General features: G+C 32.8%; 1 long non-coding RNA gene across 1 annotated transcript in view; it reads left to right on the top strand.

Annotated features, from left to right (window-relative positions):
* Positions 1–207: 207 nt before the first annotated feature.
* Positions 208–17084, top strand: part of LOC139355383 (uncharacterized) — a 96015-nt gene continuing 79138 nt past the window's right edge. Inside the window, exon 1 of the long non-coding RNA XR_011614703.1 lies at positions 208–9941. This is a non-coding gene — a long non-coding RNA (uncharacterized lncRNA). The remainder of the gene's footprint in view (positions 9942–17084) is intronic.

Below are 17084 nucleotides of genomic sequence, written 5' to 3' on the forward strand. Positions count from 1 at the left end.
TAGTTTCTGAAAAGAAGAAGTTAAAGATAATAGATACATAGATATGTCACAAAAGTTTTTATTTTTAATATATACAAATTTTTGAGTGTTAAAAATATTTTAATTTTATAACATATTTTATAATTTATAATTTTATATAATTTATAATTTATGAGATACTTTTATAAGAAATTTAGTTTTATAAAATTTAGTAGTAATTACTAAATATTTATAAATGTGTACAAAATAAAAATGTGCTTAAAACTTAATGTTTATCTTTGACATATAGTTACTATAGGATTATAGATATATTTTCTTTTTAGGCAATCTACTTCATCTTATATGAGTTTTTGTTCAAGTTGCTGGTTTTAATGTTATCTTTTAGAAAATGTAGCATATGTAGAAAAAGTAAATATTTACAGAATACAATTTTGTAGGACTCTCAATTAATTGGCTTAGGGAATGATGAAGAAGGAAGAGTCAAGATTTTGTCTTTCTTTTTTTCTCTAGTTTTAGTCCAAATTACTAAGGTGGCTTTTAGTGCCAGAATTCCAACAAGCAAAAAAATATATTTTTGCTTGATTTTTAGAGAAGAGAGAAATGGTGATTTTTTAATATATATTTATTACTTGATGTATCTCTAGCATATATATGGAGGGGAAGATTTCTGATGGTTGAAAGAACTGGGGCTATGAACAGGGACCTAACTGCCTGGAAAATAGTAGTCAATAATTATAACTTAAAATAATTTGTACCATAGATAGTTATGGTGATTCAGGAGTAGATGAATTCACTCATGGAGAAGATAATGCTGAAAGGAGAAAAACAGACCCTGGAAAAAGTTTTCAGCTATAAATAATAGAAGTTAGAACCAAAGATTGCATGGAAATCTTCCAAATCAACAATGTCCTCATTTCCCAAAAACAAAATCTAAAATCCAGATGAAATATTTCATTCAAACTTCTCTAATTAATGGTTAATTAAAGGCGGAACAAAGATTATAAACAAGTACAATTCAGCAGATTTTCAGTTCATTTGTTTTTCTCTATCCTTCCAGAAGAACTTGATTAACAATTTTATGGAGTATTACCCCTTAAAAAATTCTTCCATATACACAATCACCTTTGAACTCCACAGCACATGGTAGGTATGAAGGGCAGATGGTGAGTTCAACTTTATAGCTAATATAAAGTGAAATAACTTTTACAAAGTTGTTTAGTAAAGCACAGAGCCAGAATTTGAATCAAGGTTTTCCAAAGCCAATTTGTGTACTTTTTCAGCATCACCAACAACATCTGAAAAGTAACCTTTATCATACTTTTATATCACTTGAGTCACATCTTTCCTCTCAGTCTTTGAAAGTGCAAAAGACTGTAATTTTTCTACTATGTACATGCGTATTTGAGTGCATTCTGGAGATAATAGCTTTTCTTCTACTTGAAATATATGAATATAACATAGTTTTTAATCATAAAATAACTAGGTTCAATAAAATGTTACTTGTTTTCAAAAGAAAGTTAACAATATATGAAAAATATTTATATAATTGTAATTATAAAATAAATATTGTGTACATAATTATATTTATAAAATAAATATAAATGGATTTATAAAATAAATATTTTTTAAAATGGCAATATTTGTTTTTCACAATTAGAAATTCTATAATTGAAGACATGATAAAAAATAGTGTTCTTATGAATGCACATTTGATTCTTTAATCTTCTCCCTTTTTATTTTTATCCCATTTTGAATTTGCCCTTGTGAGGTTTGGCTAGTATCTTACCTACACTCAAGAGCCTGAAACTGTAAGTTCTGCATATTAAGGAGTGGGTTTTAGTCATTAATGAGTTGATAACATTAACTTATTTTGTGTGATACATATGATGCCACAGCTTCCTCATCATTTTCAAAGGATTAGTTTCTTAAAAGTCATTTTTTTGGCCCTTCTTTTTTTCATTAAACTTTCCAACTGCTGTGCAGTGACACAACAGGGTCTTTGTCAGCTGCTTAGAGGAGCTATTTGTTAATTGTTTCGCTTCAAGGACTGCCTCCTTTGTTGATGTTCTTCCACAGATCCAAAAAGTAGTTCAACAAAGAAGAAAACTTAAAAAAAATATGTAATTTTTATTCATTGGGTATTTTTTAACAGAGAGGAAACATTTTCTAGTCGTGTTATTTAAAAACTTATTTTAATTACTTGAGAAGTGAAGGTTAATCCATTATGGCTTTTCATTGGCAACAGAAAGAAAAAGGCACTTAACAAATAGAAACATTATAAGAATAGAAATGAGTAGGCATCTCGAGTTGGTGAAATGGTAGCATTAGATATGAGGCAAAACGTATTATGAAATTTGCTATTGCAAAGACAAGATACAGAGAATTTCCATTGTGATTTCAGATAATATAAAGTGAGAAATGGGCTGCCATTTAACAGAAACCTAAAACTCGAAGGGATTTTAGATCGCATCTAAACCCATCTATCCCTTTCATAGGTGAGAAAATTGCAGCCCAGGGAAATGAAGTGATTGCCCAGCTTCTAGAGCAAGTGCCAATAGAGAACAGGGAGTAAATATATTATACCATTGTGGCTTGCAACCTGGCACTCACTACAAAGAACATTGCCTTCGCTTCCCCTATAGATTTTCATTCATTCGGAAATGAGCCGTTTTCCTCAAGCAATGCTATCTGCAGAGAGTTGTGAATTAAAGACTGATTTTAGAGACTTTTCAACTCATTTCTGTGTATGTAAGAATGAAATAGGTAAATTTTAAAAATAAATGTATTGTATTCAGTTTCTTATAGTTTATAGATCCCTGATGGATTGAGTCTTTACTATAATATACAATTTAGACTGTACCATTTGACCTTTCTTTATCATATTTTTTCCTTTAACTTTCTGCATCTCTGAATAAATAGATAAATTAATAAAAGATTAATATAAAGTAAATTCTAAAGAATTTTCTGTAAGTAGTAGTCAGTAGACTATGTTCTGTGAACAAAATCCAGTCTATTGCCTGTTTGTTTTTTAAACATATTTACTGTGTGGCCATTTACAGAATAGAAGTTTCCTGCCCTAAATCGACATGCAAGGACTATTTGCTAATAAATAAGGCAAGCATGTTTGTGAAATTGGATCAGACAGAGGAGTCCCAGATGCATATGATAATTCAGCTACTACCAAAATAAATGTTTGAAGATGAGAGAAAGTGGGTGGTCTAGAGTGTTTTTCATTGGATAATAATTATATTTTAAAATACTTACTTTGGTAGTATCTTCTTTTATAATTTAATTTTATTTCCATATTGATTCTTTAGATGATACAGAAGCATTAAAATGACTTATGTGATCCAACATGTTGAAAGATGCTCAGAAAAACACTTTTAAAATAAAAAGAAATGTTTCTTAACAAAATAAAGCAGTTTATTGAAAACATAATTAACCTTGAATCTCAGCATTCTTTGAGTATATGACAAACATTTGTGCTTTGTGAAAATGTTTCTTTTTATATTCAATGCTAAAAGTTTTTTGCTTCCCTTAGGGCATTGCTGCAATAATGGATAGTAAGTACAGGATGTCTTCCTTATGTTTCTATGTTGATGTCAGCGTTCACTGCAAGAAGTGTCCACCATATGTGGGACAGTAACAAATATTATATAAGAATCCCTTTTTTTGTTGTTTTTGAGTTGGAGTTTCACTCTTGTTGCTCAGGCTGGAGTGCAATGGCGCGATCTTGATCTTGGCTCACGGCAACGGGTTCAAGCGAGTCTCCTACCTTAGCCTCCCGAGTATCTGGGATTACAGGCATGTGCCACTACACCTAGCTAATTTTCTGTATGTTTAGTAGAGATGGAGTTTCTTCATGTTGGTCAGGCTTGTCTCAAACTCCTGACCTCAGGTGATCCACCCATCTCGGCCTCTCAAAGTGCTGGGATCACAGGCATGCGTCACTGCAACCGGCCAAGAATTTCAAACTCTTTGATGTCTATATATGAAACGTCAGTGAAATCAACAGATACTTTGTTTGAAGCAGATATTTTATGATACATTTTTAGAGAATCAAATATACTAAAGGACTGTCAGATGCGGTAAATATTTGTTTGACATTTGTCTAATTTTATTCAACTCAGAATAAAAATATTCATGTGTAAGGATCTTACAATTTAAAAACTTGTTTATTATAGGTGAAGAAACATAGAACTAGTTTGGAAATAATCCCCATTTTCTGTTATCTGGTTAACTTAATGTTGCATTCTAAAACTTAAGAAAAAACTCTTCCATGTACACAGAAGGAAAATACAATGGAGAATTCAGTTAGTGTTCTTACACATAGATGACAATAGAATATACAAATATTGAACAATGTTTTTTGATTGACATTTTCTGGAGCCTCAGGATTTCTGGAAATTTTATACGGAGTTAAACAAGAGCAATTTTTCAGGTTCATTTGCAGCTACTGCAATAAGACCTCATCCTCATGCAAGTCTGTTTTACATTAGATTCTGCATAAAATGTTATTGGAAAGAAATCAAGGCTTTACTACCAATACATGTGTGAATGCCACCGCTATAGGTTAATGACCAAGATCATTCAATAAAGGAAATGGTAGTAACATCAGAGGTTACTGTTGGGTGGTCCCCTGACTTTTTCATCATAAGCAAATCTTTACTAAAATAGTTATATTGAACAGTATGAGAGATTAAGGTTTAGCCAAGATCTCAGAGACCCAGTCTGTTTAATAGTAATGTAATGAGTGAGGAACTATATTCATACTTCAGTGTAAATGCAATAATAATAATCATGAGGCCTTTATTAAAAAGACAAAAATAAAATTAGAAATCTTTGACATATTTGATGAGTCATAAACCAGATTATATATCCAACTTATCCATTTTGTAAAGATATTATAATCTAAAGAATTTTCCTTATTACCAGCAGAACCAGGACGATACTAAAAGCCCATGACCACCTTTTATATGGTTTATACTAGAAAGCAGATTAGTTTAAGACCCCAGAAATCTAGCTTTGATGTGTAATACCTCTCTAACCTTGAGAAACTTAATTAAATTATCTAAGTGATAATTTAATTATCTGTATCATGATAATTCCTGAATATATAACAATGTTTTTGTAAAGATGGCATGAAATGCCCTACGAGTGATGTCACAGGTAAATATAAGTTAATCATATTAGAATAAGTTTAAACAACATGGAGTTGCCAATATGTTACTTTTTAAACCTAGAAATACAACAATTTCTTATAGTTTGACAATTATCATTAATACAATTATACCACAAATTAATACTATCATAAGGTTTTATTTTTGTCTTATATGCTGAAATTTTATTTACTTATATGCTTCTTTTCAGAATTCACCATTATTCCTGGTCCTAGTCAAGCTTTTATTTTCATCTTCATTTATATGCATATAAGTACATATATACATACATACAATCATCTCACAGCATCCCATTCCTTACTCCTACTTACCTTACATCAAAAGCAACCATTTTAATACATTAGATGTATTTTCTTTTATTAGTATATATCTCTGAAGTTTTAAAATAGCCATTATTCTATTGTAATGCTTTGCAAAATATTAAATTTACAATTTAACTCATTAGAATACAATGTACTTGAGATTACATTTTATTCTTGAAGAAAAAAATGATGTTTTGCTTCTCTAAAGTGTTTAGTAGGCATGGCAAGAGAATAGAATTAATCATATGAACTGGACTGGACATAACTATCACCAAACTGTGACTACAGCTGACATCCTTTGACACATTGCTTCAATTCTGCTAGGCCTACTGGCAGGCTGTAGTTTCTAAACATTTTCCTGGTTTCGTTGTTTTTTGATTCAAATACTGAGACAAACACACATGATAGTGTGAGGATGCACACACTCTCATGAACACACACACTAACACAGAGGGAAAAAAGTAAAGAAAGGTTAAGATACAGAAAAGAACAACTGGCCTACTTTTTTTTTTCAGACTGAAATATCTAGGTAACAGAATGAGCTGGCTGGTAATGAGAATTTTCCAATCCCAAGATTAATCATTGTCAGGACATCAGGTTCACTTTGAAAACTCCTGGAAACATTCAGGGCTTATCAAAATCAAAGCAAATAAAAAAACATCCTAAATGGATATAAATAGAAGTCAAAATTTTTCCATTTTAATTTTAAGCCACAAATGAAAACAATTTAGTTTGTATTCCTTTTTAAACAATATGAAATATAAAATATCCTAAGAAACTATGATTGCTTATTTTCGCTAGAGTGTAGTGGAAACAATTTCCAGACTTAGCTTTGAATCTCAAATCAGCAGTTTAGTTGTTAAAAAAAAAAAAAAACTTTCTGTACATCAGTTTCTATATACTTAACTATAAAATTATAATCTTATGAGAATATTCAGCTGAACTAGTTTAAAAAAGAATAACAGGTTTTATGATTTTGAGCAGGAAAAATTGATGGTGATGTTGGGAAGAACGGGAAAGTTCCTCAGCAACTTGTAATATTGTCCTTTTTGTGGCCTGTTTGAATTCAATGGAAACATAGTATTGGGGTGAAGGAGCTCGAACCATTGAAGTCCTTCTGATTATAAAAAAGTAAAGAAAAAATATATGAGCAAGAAAATGATACCCATGAAGTAATTTGTGAATATTTTGCCTGTGACAAGGAAAAGTGTGACTTTTTTTTTAGTTTCCAAGTGTTTATATATATTTCTTTAATTTTTATTTTTTGTGGGGACACAGGTGTATGTTTACATAGTAGACGTATTTTTACATATACTTATGGTGTACATGAGATGTTTTAATACAGGCATACAGTGTGTAATAATCATATGATGGAGAATGGGGTATCCATTCTCAAACATTTATCCTTTGTGTTACAAACAATCCAGTTATATTCTTTTTGTCATTCTAAAATGTACAATTAAATTGTTATTGATGATAGTCACCTCTGTTGTGCTATCAAATAGGTCTTATTTATTCTTCAAACTATTTTTTTTATCCATTATCCATCCCCACCTTCCTCCCAATGACCCTTGAAGAAGTAGTAAGATCCTACTGGGATGATTGTCTACTGATGAGTTAATATCAGAAAACTCAAGATAGTATGTGATAAATTAAACTTGTATTTATTACAATCTGTTTTTCATTGAATTTGCCTCTTCTTAGTCTTTGCTACGTCAAGAGAGAAGTGTGGCAAGTTTAAATATTCCAACAAATCTTTTACCTGCCTAGGATTAAACTTCACTGATTTTACCAGTATTTCACTGTCCTTCATTCCCACTTATACATTCTTTTCCTTCTTATCATGGTTAAATTCTCTGGTCAGGGTTTATAATTACCCGCTCCCCATCCCTTTATTTTTCCTCAATGCCCCTCAGCTTGTTTGTGTGGCAAAGCCATGACTTAGACTTAACCTAATTATCTATCTAGGCTATACTTGCTGACAGTGACTGGAGGAAAAAAAAAAATCACAGGACTGATGACAAGTCTTAATTTAAATTCTTATAAATGAACCTCATATTGTGTCTGAGTACAGAGCAGCAGTTATACTCTATTTCATGTACTTTCTCATTGTCCTAGGACATTATTTATAACCCTCTTCTCCTATTCTCAGTCTCAGTTAATGACCTTAAGTATTTCACTGAGAATGCAAATATATCCCCCATATTAACTCTTCTTAACAATATATACTTTGCATTCTCTCCTGCTGCTACAGATGGTCTGTCCTCATCCTTAAGGCTGATCCCTAACCCACACAGACAGACACATGCAACTCTGCATTAGATCCTATCACTTCTGGCCTACATAGAGACAGCAACACTTTTCTCTGTATTGCATCATCTGTTTTTTCTCTCTACTAGATAATTCCACTAGCATAAATATTGGCTGTAATTCCTTCCATCTTAGAAAACTTTCTCATGTTCCAGTTATCTCACTAACTACTACATTGTTTCCTTATTCCACTGCCAGAGCAACACCTTGAAAGAATTTTCTGTTACCCATTCCCTTTGACCTACACCATCTCCATTTCTGAAATCTACCTCAGTCAGATTTTTACTTCTATTTTTTTTCCCCAGAAACAGGATCTTGTTCTGCCGACCAGGCTGGAGTGCAGTGGCACAATCATAGCTCACTGCAGCCTCTGACCCCAGGGCTCAAGCCGGTCTCCTGCGTTAGACTTCCAAGTACCTGGGACCACAGGCATGCATCACTTCACCTAGATAATTTTTCCTTTTTTATTTTCTATTTTTCTCATGTTTTAATTTTTTTATTTTTTATAGATAGATCTTTCTCTGTCATCCACACAGGAATGTACTGGTGTGATCAGGGCTCACTCAGGCATTGGGGTTGATGCTGCAGTGAGCCCTGATTGCACCACTACATTCCCACCTTGGTGACAGAGCAAGACCTGCTTGGTACAGGCAAGCAATCCTCCCACCCCAGTCTCCTGAGTAGCTGGGACTGCAGTCAGCCACCACCACACTCAGCTAATTTTTAAAATGTTTTGTAGAGGTGGGGTCTTATTATGTTGCCCAAGCTGGTCTCGATCTCCTGCACTCAAGTGATCCTCTTACCATGGTCTTTCCTCTTACCATGGTCTTCCGAAGTGCTGGACTTACAAGCATGAGCCACAGACACTAGCCTAATTTTTAATTTTTATGTTTTTTTGTAGAGACTTGCTATGATGTCCAGGTGGGCCTCAAACTCCTGGCTACAAGTGACCCTCCCACCTCTGCCTCCCAAAACGCTGGGATTATGGATGTGAGCCACTGCTCCTGGCCTTACTTTAATTTTTTTTTTTTTTTTTTTGATGAATGATACTGCTTTTGTCAAGGTCATGAATGACATCCATATTGTGAAGTTATTTTGTCAATTCTTAATCCACTTTATGCTTAGCATTTCACGACCACTTGTATCTGCTAATCATTCTTCGTCTTTGAACAATCCTCTTCCTTTACCTTTGTGGACACTATGTTGATTTCTTCCCACCTCATTGTTTTTTCATTTTCTCATTACTCCTTTGTTGTTTCTTCATTTTTGTCCTGACATTTATTTTTACATCGCTATCCTTTTTTAAATTTGTGGTGAAAACACATGAGGTCTATCTAGCTTCTTAACATATTTCAACTATAGAGTACATTGTTATTAACTATAGCCAGCATGCTGTCCATTAGGTCGATAGAGCTTGGCTTTCCATCTCTCTGACTGAAACTCTCTTCCCCCAGATAGCTGCAAGGCTTCCTCTCCTGCTGCTTTAAATGGTTCTTCTAGTGAGGTCAACTCTGACCACGTTATTAAAAACTGACACCCTTAGTTAGGCTTACTTATATCCTTACCCTGATACATTTTTCATAGATTTGTTTACCTGATAAAATTTGTTTACCTGACTATATATACGATTCATTGCTTTATTGATGATATTTGCCAGCATTATTTTACTACCAGATTGTAAGCTGTGTGAAGATATGGATTTCCCTGTTCATTTGTTTTGCTTACCTCTACACTCTTCATACATAGGAGCAGGTATTCTGAAATAGTTGTTGACTGAATGAATAAAAGAATGAGATCACTTACTTCCTAAAATTAAGTAATAAAACACATATGGCAATACATAACTTTTGGGCCCAGTGACTGGTACATTTTATATATATATATATATACACACACACACACACACATTGATATATATATTTATATATATATAACAAATGTCATCACTTTCCCTATTTTTTCATTAAATTTCCAAAATCACAAGGCCCATAGAAAGTTATAAAATGGAGAAATTTTTTAAAATTGCTGTCTGTCTACCAGTAGCTAAGTTATACAACAAAAATCATCCACAATCTAAGCTTAATTATGTTTGTTCTTCCTCATGCATATAGGATATCCAGCTATTTTGCCCCCTTCCAGCAGCACCAATATCTTTTGCTTACTAAAGGAGGTGAGTTATATTTAACTATTACATATTTTTAAAAAGTGGCCAGCTGATTGTTTTGGTTGCAATTTTAATAAATCAAATTTGTCAAGTACTTTAAATTGGCATTGTTAGAGGTGCATTTTTCATAGCTACAAATGAACTGTACCACTTGTTTTCTACAGTAAGTGACTTTGGGTATATAAAAAAGACTGAAACAATACTAAATCATATGCATATATTAACTGAAATTTTAGGGAGGAATTTTTACGAATAGCAAGGGACAGAATATATGAAAAATTAAGATACAGTATCTGTCAAAAGATACATCCACACTTATTAAGGGTCATAAAATGCAGTATGTTTTAATCTCTATGGAGGAGAGGAGCACTGTAATGCCTTCTGTAATTATTTTACTGCGGGGAGACAATAATTTCTTAGTTCTCTTGGTTGGCTATAGCAGAATACCATAAATTAGGTAGCTTGTAAACAAGGAAAAATTATTTCTGACAGTTGCAGAGGCTGGGAAGTCCAAAACCATGGCACTGGCAGATTTGGTGTCTAGTAAGGGCCTGTCCCGTGGTTGATAGATGAAGTCTCCTAGCTGTATCCTTACATGGTGAAAGGAGCCAGGCAGCAATCTGGATCCTCTCTTACAAGGGCACTAATCTCATTGAGGAGTGCTGTGCTCTTATGACCAATTCAGTTCCCACAGGCCCCATCTCCAATGTCATCACATTGGTAACTAGATTTCAGCATGCAGATTTTGGGGAGACACATTCAGATCAGAGCAATTTCAATGTGTGTGTGGGGTCAGTAATCATTGATATAGTTTCCTACCTAATTTAAATTATTTAAAATTTTCCAATTGTAGAATTTTAATACTCTTTTTTTTGTAAGTTGGATTCCTGTTCTTAAAATGTCATTCAGTGACTTCCACTGGTTCCTAAAATTGGTTTAAAATACAAGTTCTAGCCAGAACCATAATCAAAAATATTAAAAACTTAAAATAATGATTTGGAGAAAATGAACTAATTTATAAAACAATGTTCTACTCACAGCCAAAAGAAGCCCAGTCTTTTATTTTGTGTTCTCTTTGCTGGCTCCAAGAAAATAAAACTGGCCTCAATTTTTAAAATGTTTTTATAACTAGGTGTTATTTAAATTTTATTTAATTGTCAAATTGTATTGTTTATTTAGTTCCAAAATAGTAGTACAAATATAAAAATCATGATGAGGAGCTACATAGATGTATAATCAATGTCTTCAGTTTTACATACATTGAATCTTAATAAAGATGTGATGCATATAAATTTTGGGCCTTAGTGCTGCCTTTTGAGCAAATGTATTAGTGTTTGATTTGCCACTGTATCTGTTAAGGGCTAAACAACTATTAATTGACTGAGAAAATTAGTAGTGACTCTAAGAGGAAGGTTAAGGATTTATTTTTCAAGACATCCCCCCCTATTGTTATTAGGGCAAACAGTTCCTATAATTTGAATTTCAAAAGGTTTAGAAAACCTCCATTCCTGCCTATTTAATACCCAGTTCACATCCCAGCAGGCAAATGATGTAATAGTTTCTTGTGTATCCTTTGTAGAACTATACATATTTAAACGAATATCCATTTACACACACATATACGGTAATTTACTTTAAAATTCTTAATCTTTTCCGTATTTTTACAAGAAAATAATACAGTGAACAATTTTATGCATTTTTCACATGAGAAACTATATATACATATGTGTGTATGTATGTGTATATATATGTGTGTGTTTGTGTGTGTGGGTATGTATATATAAATTTATTTAGACATGAAATTGCTGGGTCCAAGAGAACGGCATTTATAATTTTATAATGTTGATAAAGATTTCTAAAAACTTTCCATAGAATATTTACTATATTCCATCTGCAGGGTATGAGAATGCTGGTTTATTCATAGTATTATTTGGGGGGCTTTAATAATAATTGGAATGCTGCGTACAATAAAATAAAATAGTCTGTCTAAGTAGATTTGAGTAGATTACAGGGCTAGAAATATAAGGTAAAAGAGGAATCAAAGGAAAAATATTTTGCTTTTTTCCCCCTGAAAAATGGTAAACTTTTTGAAGTCAGGGATATGATTACACTTCAGAAGACATAGCAGTACACTAAGGATTCAATATGAAAACAATGAATTTTAAACCAGATTATGGCATCACGTATATGTTGAGAGGTTAGGAAAATGCCAGAGTTACAGATGCACATTGACAACTTAATTACAGTCACCTGTATAATCTGACATTGGCTCTTGACAGCCCACACTAAGGACAGCAGAGAATTGCTGGTGAACTCAAGTCCCTGCAGTACCTGAAAAATTCACAGAAACTGTTAGAGCAGACCATCAGTAACTATTAGAGAAGTCCCTCCAAACTAAATTGATTGAACCAATGTAATGACAAACAACAAATTATCTCTGATCAGCGGTCCCACTTAAAAGATTTTGAAAAGTGCAGCTTCTTAACTTTATTAGTTACATAAACTAGGAAACTTTTGAAATAGCACGTGTGTGTGTGTGTCTCTGTGTGTGTAATATTATTTTCTTTTTTGTCTAATATTATTTTCATAGTGGTATTTTATTTCCTTCAAAAGAAGGAAAGAACTTTAATTGGCTACATTTAACTGTGTCTGAGGTCACTGTCCTGTTGCAGAGCTGTTGTTTTGCTAAAGGAAAAACCCCTTGTAGTGAGACATAATGTGACACCCATGTAGACACATAAGTAATTTGTAAAACACATGAGACAATGAAAAAACAATATAATTGCAAAATTTTATTATTATACTTGTATTTCAATTTAGCAACCATATCAGTAATATTCATTTATATAGGGCATTAATTTTTGTTGGTTTTATGTTATTTGATATTATTAAAATTTGACTTTAATTCAGGCTTTTAATTCAGAGTTCTAGACTAAGAGAATTGAAAGATAAAATATGAAATAAAGTTAAGCATGTATAAATATGTATAAAAGTCCACTTTAAAACTATATTTATCAGTATAGTACACATGTCCTTTAATAAATTTTACCATTTGTTTTAGTATTGTTACATTCAAAGCCAAAAAATTATTTTCAGTTTTTACAGTTAATAAGAATTACTATTAATTAATTTTCAGTGCCTAAAGGGTCCTAAGTATATGTAATAGCCTATTTCTCCTCTTGTGTTCTCCTAGTTCCTCAATTTCAGTAAGAATTTCATCATTAGTAGCAGAATCTTATGGAAATAATGGTAAGAGCCATTATGAAATTTCAATAAGGTTATCTGAGTGAGTCATATTTAGTTCTATTTGCTGAAAATAAAAGAAATTTACTTGAGTTTTCATCATATCTAGGAAATGATGTATGGGAAGATTAAGTATATAACAATTTACAAAACTTTATCTTCTAGTCAGACACCGTTCTAACCACTGTTTATTGTCATTTAATCCCACAATGAGCTTATAGGGCAGATATTTCTATTATTTATCTATATTTCACTGATAAGAAAATTGAACTACAGAAATGTTAAACAACTTCCCAAAGCTCTGATGCAAGCCTGTGATGGAGCTGGGACTTGAATCCAAGCAGTCTGGCTCCATGATGTCCTTGACCCATCAAGGTTAAGCACAACAAGCTTTCCTGTTCCACTTTTTTGAAATATGCTCTATCAGCGAGATATCTGAAGCACTTTATTCATGAAAGTTTCTTCTCTCATCTTAGTTTTAAAGTTCCTGTCAAATTTGCAAGGAAATTGTGTGTCTAAGCATGGTATTTTACTGATTACTTCTGATTATAGTGGCATACCAAAAAACATTTTTTATTTTAGTGGCAGTTGAGCATTGCTCTATTTTAAAAAGTAACTGAGTTAACCCAAATATTTCACACTAAAATGGTATGCTTCGCTTGAACAAAACAAAGCAAGCAAGACCAGGTTAATTTAAGCAAATTGTCACTAATGTCTCCTTTGTCTTTATAGTTTAGAGAAAATAAAATTTATGACCTATTCTACTAATAGCCTTTATTATCCATCAGAAGATTAACGTCTTGATAAATTTCAAGTTTGTGATTTCTTTCTTTAATATTAAAAGTTAAACTTAAGTTAGACATTCCATTAGTAATATAACATTCTGACACTTAGAATACGAACACTCATATGAGAGAATGTCCATTGTATTTCATTCTAAATTATGTTCTTGAACATTATCTACAGCATTTCTCATAATCTAGAATACTTCAGTAGGAAATAGGTTCAAATGTTCTATAGTAAATTTGTTTAAAATTCTGTATACATATATATGTTAAACATATATATACATATATGTATTTGAGAAAATCCAGTTAGGCAGCAAATGACCTTTTACTATCTGAAAAATATTTAATTTAGAGATTTTTTTTTTTTTACTAATTTTCCAACATAAAAAATAAATCCTAAAAGAAAGTCTACCTACTTATTTATTTTGAACATATTTCACCATGTAAGATGTCAAAAATAAGCTAGAGAATATTAAAACAAATTTGTAGTTGGTTATCTAAAATTTAACTAATCAAGGCAATATATAATTGACCTAGGTCCTTTTGTTACTTAGTAAGATATGCATGGAACTTTGCATCTTCACATAAAACGTCATGTGTAGCAAAGCATACTGTGTCACATGCTGCTAAAATATTTTCCTTTACCATAGTTTTGTAAATGGAATTTTTAAAAGTTGACAAAAAGCCAACATCTAGCTTTCAGAGTTCTGCTGTATTTTTCAGAAAATAGTAAAAATAATAGCTAAGTCACTGAGGGACCTTTTCCAGACAGTGTTCTAAGGCAGAAATTCTGATAATAGAGGATTTTTGAAACAATCAATTTCACGTCATTGGCTTAAGTGACCAGGGCACAGGTTAATTATATTGTTTTCAGAGACTTTGTATGTCTATCTGTGATAACCCAAATATTTGGTGAATCTAAATTTTAAAGAGCAGAACCTGGAAGACTAACATTAAATGACTTTTGCCTTCTTTATAAATTTGTCTAAGACAGATAGCACATATATATAGGCTCAATGCAGAAAGGTTTACTACCTAAGATTTTGATTAGGTCACTGGAAAAATTAGCCCCCTTTTTGAAAATAATTTGTTGGGAGACTAAGCTTTCAATTTCTTATTAGAAAGGAGTATTTTCAATAAAGTGATGAATGGTCAATATCTTTGTAATGTTTTCTCCTTGATTCCAGTTTTCCTTTTGATATATTATGTTACCAGGGGAGAGTTAAGTCAGTGATGTAATCTAAAAGACCTTTCCTTTAGGCTTCTGTTTGGCATACAGAGAAGTGAAGAACAGGAATAAATCGAAAAAATAATAACAGTGAACAGCAGGAAAGTGTTGCAGTCAAAAAGATTAAAACAAAACAATCCGCAAAGTGAATTGTTCAATTTCATAATTGAAAACTGTATATCTATTTTTTAAACCTGAGGGACTGAGGAGATTAGATGTATTGGACATTTAAAATGTTAAGTGAATGTATCTGTATTCATCCACATAGTGATTTCCCTTAGTAACATAAGAAATTGTACTTATACTTTAAAGTGGCTTTTGAAAGTAGAAGGAAACTACGTTAGATTTTAATTGAAATTGATACAGACAAGAGGCCAGGAAATACTGGGTAGAAGAGTGTAGGATCCCTGGTGAGTTCTCCACTCTCAAGCTGGAGCCCGCAGCCCTAAATGAGAACTTCTCATACCTGTTTTCCCACCCAAATATTGCTTTTGGCCTGCCCTGCTCCTCTACCTTGTGCCCATATAAACCCCAGACCTCAGCTGGCAGAGGGCCAAGAGGCTGAATGTCAATAGGAGAAGAGGCAACTGAGTGTCGGAGACTGTGGATAGACTTGGCTTAATTTCAGATGGCATGACTTTGGAGAGGAGCCAACTGGAGATGGCTTAGCTTTAGGGGATGATTATCTTCCCATTTCATCCCCTTTCCAGCTCCCCATCCAAGTGAGAGCCACCTTCATCACTCAATAACACCTCCACATTCATTATCCCTCAAGTCTATGTGATTTGATTCTTCGTGGATGTCAGACAAGGACCAGGGTACCAAGAGGGCAGGGTGTAAAAGGCTGTCACCCAACTCACCACTAAGCTGGTTAACACTTAGTCATTTGCACATGGCAACTGCTAAAAGAGCATTAGTTGTAGCACACCCCTAGACACTACCATGGGGCCAGAGCCCAAAAGCCCTTGCCCCAGCCCTGGCACTCACTTGTCTGTGTGCTCTCCCTCCTGCAAAGGGTTTGAGTATGGTGGTGGAGTAAGCTGTTCACATCCCTGTCGCAAATCTAGCAAAGGGGTTCAGGGAACTCTCCCATCTCAAAATGGCACACAATTATCTCATGGAGAACATTCTGAGAAGAAAGTGATGAGATTCCTGTAGACTTCAAAAGCTATGAAAAAATATGCATCCATATGCAAAGTCAAAATTTCATGTTAATGTGAATTTCTTCATGTGGCCCACTACATGAAAGGTATCCTGTTCATAAAAGTCTTCACTATTTGTTCAACAAATAACTGTTGTTTTCTGTACTTGTGATTGCTTACTGTCTGACATAAGTGAAATTTTAAAGTAGCAATTATATTTGAATTATGTTTGCACTCTTGAAAAAATCATGAACTAAAATTTCTATTTATCTCAAGCTTTTTTTTGATGTTATAACTATAGTTATTTTTAACAGAAACCCACTTTGTACTAAAATCTCAAGACAGTGATGTACCAACTGAGATTATTTAGCTTGGGGTGAAAAGAGTAAGACCTGCTTAAACAGATCGGCTATAGAATATAATTACATGTCCACGTTTGTTATTGATAATTAAAATTTTAACTGGAGATTAAAAAATGACAATTGGCTTGAAACATACATAAAAGTTTTGTACTTGGGCTGATAAAGGAATACATTTACTTGTCACCACATATTTGACTTTAGAAAGCATCAAACATGGTATTACAGTATTAGGGAGACTTTTCAAAGATAGCTCCATAGAAGACTTTTGCTATATTTCTTTTAAAAATACAGTACCCTAAATAACTTGTCAATGTGTTTTCCTGGCTTAAATCTTTATTCTGTTTTAGAAAAATAATTCCAAACAGAATCTTCTCATTCTGTCTGAC

The sequence above is a fragment of the Macaca nemestrina genome, chromosome 16 (genome assembly GCF_043159975.1).
Source record: "Macaca nemestrina isolate mMacNem1 chromosome 16, mMacNem.hap1, whole genome shotgun sequence".
NCBI lineage: Eukaryota > Metazoa > Chordata > Mammalia > Primates > Cercopithecidae > Macaca > Macaca nemestrina.